Genomic DNA, 6,626 nt, shown 5'->3' on the forward strand with positions numbered 1-6,626 from the left:
CAATCTCCACCACCCCCATGTTTGGAGCAAAAAAGCACATCCAGAAAATGTACAGTGGTCATTTTGTGCATTTTTACACAAAGAGCTATATAGGAAAGCCAATACAGCAGAACCCCAACTATACGTGCTTATTCTATCTATGTCCTCGAGCAAACTCAAGTACATAAAGTTTATGCTATTTCCCGTGCCTTCGGGAAATAGCAAGTTCCCAAACAATAACATAATGTAAAACCTTGTTTTTATTATTTTTTCTTGTTCGGACGAATCCTCAGTCAAATTTATAGAGTCGTGGTAGAATTGGAGGCTCGATAGTTTAATACCCCGGCCCCTTGCTTTTGCAGATCCCTCACCCTCGACCAAATCTACGCCCAACATTTGAACACATAGTTCGTTGGGCTGTTGAACATTTCCAGTCACAGGCTTACCATCTATTCGAAGACCCAAAAGCATGTACACGTCCTCTAGTGTGACGGTACATTCACCAATCGATAGGTGAAAAGTGTGTGTCTCTGGTCTCCAACGTTCACACAAAGCAAGAATAAATCTCACATCAATTGTGGCATTTACCACATGCATAACATGACCGAACCCCGCACGCTCTATGTAAGGTACGCACCATGAGTCTGGATAAGGCATAGGGTGTGAACGTTGACGAAATTTCTTGGGATCCTTTAAAAACAAACAATATAAACAATCATTAGATTGGAGTTTTAAAAAATAAATTGTAAACATACGAAAGAGGCAATGTTCAAGAAAAACTTATGAATGAGGCAATGTTTGCCCTAGTGCCTCTGTGTTCTTGGCCCATGGTAAGAAGAGACATGATTGCAATGTAGAACATAGGTTTGTTGATGAAACGTTTCGCCGGAGTTCTCTGAATAAAAGTGTTAATGGCTGATGAAAATTTTCAAGAATGACCTGCTATTTATAACCGTATTCAAATAGTATGAATATGTAAAAAAATTGGACACGTGTAACGCATGCAAAAATCTGGGAAGGAGTAACGCATGCAAAGTTGGCTGGGAATCTTGCAGGCTAGGTGGAGCTGCATGCATGTCTTCACATAAGACACGTCTACTGCATGCATCAGTAGGTCAGGATAAGACATGAACTCGCCACTCTAGGTGGCGAATACATTGAAGTCTTGTCTTGTCTGGGAATCTTGCAGGCTAGGTGGAGCTGCATGCATGTAATAATTTTGACACGTCTACTGCATGCATCAGTAGGTCAGGATAAGACATGAACTCGCCACTCTAGGTGGCGAATACATTAAAGTCTTGTCTTGTCTGAGAATCTTGCAGGCTAGGTGGGGCTGCATGCATGTAATAATTTTGACACGTCTACTGCATGCATCAGTAAAGTCTTGTCTTGTCTTGTCTTGGCTAGGTGGAGCGGCATGCATGTAGAGATAAGGAGACTTAAATGGATACTTAAATATTTAGTTAAATCGATTCAATTGATAACTAGAGAAAAATTATATGAAGGTTGGGAGTCCAAATCTAAATACTTAATGAATTATAGTTAATAAGCTATTTGACCAAAATTAAAACAATTCAAAATATTAGGCATGCGTGGGAATCTTGCAGACTAGGTGGTGAAGACATTTGATGGATAGGCATGCGTGGGAATCTTGCAGACTAAGTGGTGAAGACATTTGATGGATAGGCATGCGTGAGAATCTTGCAGGCTATGTGCAGGTTAGGTGCAGGCTAGGTGGATAGGTTAACATGCATTGGTACAGATTAGGTTGCACTTATCTTGTCTAGGGGAAGGCTTAGTGGTAGTGTTGCATGCAAAAATGTGACACGTGTAACACATGCATCACAATTGAATCAAAATTCTTTAGGCATGCGTGGGAATCTTGCAGACTAGGTGGTGAAGACATTTGATGAATAAGCATGCGTGGGAATCTTGCAGACTAGGTGGTGAAGACATTTGATGGATAGGCATGCGTGAGAATCTTGCAGGCTAGGTGCAGGCTAGATGGATAGGTTAGCATGCATTGGTACAGATTAGGTTGTACTTGTCTTGTCTAGGGGAAGGCTTGGTGGTAGTGTTGCATGCAAAAATGTGACACGTGTAACGCATGCATCACAATTGAATCAAAATTCTTTAGGCATGCGTGGGAATCTTGCAGACTAGGTGGTGAAGACATTTGATGGATAGGCATGCGTGGGAATCTTGCAGACTAGGTGGTGAAGACATTTGATGGATATGCATGCATGAGAATCTCGCAGGCTAGGTGCAGGCTAGGTGGATAGGTTAGCATGCATTGGTACAGATTAGGTTGCACTTGTCTTGTCTAGAGGAAGGCTTGGTGGATGTGTGAGTATAAGTATTCACACAAATTTTCACAAAGGTATTCACAAAATCTTCACAATATCTTCACATATATCTTCACAATATCTTCACAAAATCTTCACAAAATCTTCACAATATCTTCACAATATCTTCACATATTTCACACATATCTTCACATATCATGGCATCTTCATCACAATACAAAATCAAAGCTCACGTGAATGGTGAGACTTATGAATGTGATATGTCTGACTTCCTATTTAGAAACACCGATTGCACTCGTTTTTGTCTAAATAGAGGAGCTGACTTCTCTTATCTGAAAAAAAAGATTGAGTCCAAACTTAGACAACCTGTGTCCCAAATTTTTTATCAACAACCTTTTTTTTCTGAAAATAACTCAGTCAGGTTTTATAAGTCATTGATTCAAAATGACATGGAGGCACAATACATGTTTCGTAACCATGAGTATTCTGGTTACGAATATATAGTGTTGTACATTGTGTTGGAACAATTTCAACCAACTCAGAATATTCAGTCACATGTTATTGATCCTGTGGTTGATGACGAACAAGATGTTGAACACCCCGTTGAAGACAATGTGGTTGATGATGCAGAAGACATGGTTGATGACTTGGTGAACCGTGATTTCGAAGACGAAGACCAAGTACAAATACCTATAGCGCAACTGTCATACGGTGAACTGGACCTTATTTGGATTTGTAATCGCAATGTCGCGGTTAGCAAGAGTCGCCACCGACTTTTCTTTTATCCCTTAAGGAAAGGTGGAAAAGAACAGGAAAGACCTTAATTTTAAATTCTTAGGTTCGGGAGGTACTTTATACAAAGGGAAGGTGTTAGGCACCCTTCGTATCCATGGTTATCCATGGGCTCTTAATTGCTCAATCATTTATGTTTTCTAGTTTGAAAAAAGTGGTTGGGAATTGTGTGAAAGATGTTTTGAAAATGAGAATTTAACTTTGTAATGATTCTTGCATGAATGTATACAAAGTGGTTATCTCGGTTGGTTTCTCGAAAGTAGTTTAGAAAAATATAACTCGGCAATGATCCTAGTACGGATGTATGCTAAGTGGTGATTTTCCAAAAGATGTTCGACAGGTGTGGGGTGTGAAAAGTATTTTTTAGGTTATGAATGAGCAATTAAGGTTATACCTGTCCGAGGTCTTTCCGGGCATTTCCCATCCTTATGAGGGTAAAACTGTCCTTACTATTGAGAGGCAAGTAGTTTATCCTTGGGATGTATAAGGGTCATCGTAGGGTCATCGATAGGTCATTGAAGGCAACAGTTGTGAGGATACCTTAGCATTCGAAGGGACTATCATCATTTAACCGTAGGCTACACCGAAGGGTCATCGAGGGACAAAACCGCATTTTTCGAAGGCAACATCCGAGGGACTATGATGATTTTACCGAAGGGTCTTTGCTAAGGACATCCCCATATTCGCGGGACATGACCGTAATATTGAAATCGTAGGGTGATAAAGAGAGGTCCAATATCATTTATTTAAAGTCCATGTTTTAGGTTCATTAGGTAATTATGGTGATACCGCATTAAATCGATACATTAAACTCAACATTACATTAAAAATTAATATAGTAAAATTAATTAGGCAATCAATATGGATCTTCACATTAAAGTGAAATGATTTAGGATCCCCCTCCATGAAGGCTGCCCATGCATAAAGCGGAGTACCTAACCGGCTATTTCTTCGGAAGTATGCTAGCCTTTACACCATGAACACACGGATTAAAGCATAAAATACAATTGGAAATTGCGTCATAAGATAAATATAGCAGCCAAGAATTTAGGCCAAATAATGCAGAATCATCATTAGGTAAACATGAAATAGGCAGCAAAAAGCAAAGCAGCCCCTGGTCCGGTCGCCTCTGCTTCGCCTAGCGAAGGCTCAGCGAAGGCTCGCTGCGGGCTCGCCTAGCGATGAGCTAGCGAGCGGCCACGGGTTTGAAATTTGAGAACATTATGACCTCAACCCGCAGCATGGCTTATGGCATCCAACATACAATTATATGGTTCAGTTTCACAATAGGCAAACACATTTAAATTCTCATGCAAGACTTCAAAATGTTTATGAATTCAATTATAATCCACAAATTAAGACCATGAAGTGGTACCATATGCCAAGTGAAAATACAAAACGATATCACATGCAAATTAAGATACTAAAGTGATACCACATGCACAATAAGGACACCAAATGATAATCCTATGCCAATTAATCATATGCCAATTAAGAAGCTAAAGCGAATAATAGTGAGGCTAACCTGTTTGCAAATCAAGTTGTAACCTTGAATTGGCGAGTCGGATTGAGTTGGACGGCGGTAGCTTCGGAGCGGCCTTCAGGGTTTCCGCCTTCTGAATTCTTTGGATCAGCAGGGTTTCTGTGTTTCTCCCTCTGGATGCGTGTTTTCGTCCGTCTTCGTCCGTCTGTGTGTGTTCTTTTTCGTGGCAGAGGAGCAGGTATTTATAGTAGAGGTAGTGGTGACCTAATGGGCTTAAAATGAGGTCCAAAAATCTCAAACTTCGCAAGCTTCGCTAGGCGAAGGAATTGCTCGCCTAGCGAGCAAACTAGGTCTGGGCCTTTTTCTGGATCTGACGCTTCGCTGGGCGAGCGTCATGACGAAGCATTCGCTAGGCGAAGGGATTGCTCGCCTAGCGAGCAAGCTATTTTGGGCCCCTTTTGGGTTGGGCCTGTTGTGAGCTGGGCTTTTGTTCACTTGATGTCGGTGTCTTGCAGAATAAGTCGGAGGGCCTTGAGAAATGCTTTGTAATACCAACGGGCAAATTTTGGGGTATGACAGCTGCCCCTGTTCAATATTCTTGAACCGAGAGAGTAGAATGGTAGGTGCCGTTCGTGGTCTGGAGGTGAAAGATTATTGAACACTTAGAATGCCCCAAAAATTTGCACTTGTTCATCTGTCTTGACGGAGATGGGCTTAAAGATGCCACCCAAGAAACTTGCTGAGGAGATTTCCAGATTGTGTCGTACGTTAGACGATATCTAGAGACATGGGTGTCACACCGGGTCATAGATCAGACCGTATAGTGAACCATCCATCATGCTGTTGACTTCGTTGGGGAGTCAGAGTATGCTATACTGCTGGGGATAAGGGATCAGAATGGATCATACGTTAGACCGTGTCTGAATACCAGAGTGAGTTATTCATTAGGCAAATGACTTTGCTGGGGGATGAAAGATCAGAATGGATCGTACGCTAGATCGTATCCGAGTTGTAGAATGAGCCGTACGTTAGGCTGAAGCTGCTGAAAAGGGAGTAGTCGTATACTAGACTACCATTCAGGAATGTACCTGTCCGAAGGTAGCACCTGAGAAAGGGAATAGCCGTATACTAGACTATTATTCAGGAATGTACCTGTCCGAAGGTAGCACCTGAGAAAGGGAGTAGCCGTACATTAGACTACCATTCAGGAATGTACCTGTCCGAAGGTAGCACCTGAGAAAAGGGAGTAGCCATATACTTGACTACCATTCAGGAATGTACCTGTCCGAAGGTAGCACCTGAGAAAGAGGAGTAGTCGTATACCAGACTACCATTCAGGAATGTACCTGTCCGAAGGTAGCACCTGAGAAAGGAGAGTAGCCGTATGTTCGACTACCATTCAGGAATGTACCTGTCCGAAGGTAGCACCTGAGAAAGGAGAGTAGCCGTATGTTCGACTACCATTCAGGAATGTACCTGTCCGAAGGTAGCACCTGAGAAAGGAGAGTAGCCGTATGTTCGACTACCATTCAGGAATGTACCTGTCCGAAGGTAGCACCTGAGAAGAGGGAGGTTTAACTTGGTCGTACATTAAACCATACTTGGGTTGTTGAAGATCAGACTGGATCGTACGTTAGATCGTATCTGAGCTGGAGGTCCAAGTGGGTCGTACGTTAGACCGTATTGGAGTTGTTGAGAGTCAGATGTTGAGCTGAATCAGAATGAACCGTATGTTAGGCTGTATCTGTATACGTTGTACTTGCAATAAATGTCTGGGATGGGCTTAAAGATGCCATCGCTAGGAGGATATCGAAGTGTTGCCAGAATGAATGTTCCCATGAATTGCATCTGGAATATGTATCTGAATCTTGTCTATGATTGATAAAGGCGTCTGCCTGGATGAGCCTTTTACTTTGACTATATCAGGAGGATAATTAACCTGCAAAGAAAGGTTAGCTTTATGCCATGTCATGATGCATGAGATGTCTTATAAATGCGAATGTTGAATGCATGCGTATGCTGTGAAATGATGTAATGAATGAATTATGCGTATGAGAAGTTCTGCT

This window comes from Lathyrus oleraceus, chromosome 5 (assembly GCF_024323335.1).
Source record: "Lathyrus oleraceus cultivar Zhongwan6 chromosome 5, CAAS_Psat_ZW6_1.0, whole genome shotgun sequence".
Taxonomy (NCBI): domain Eukaryota; kingdom Viridiplantae; phylum Streptophyta; class Magnoliopsida; order Fabales; family Fabaceae; genus Lathyrus; species Lathyrus oleraceus.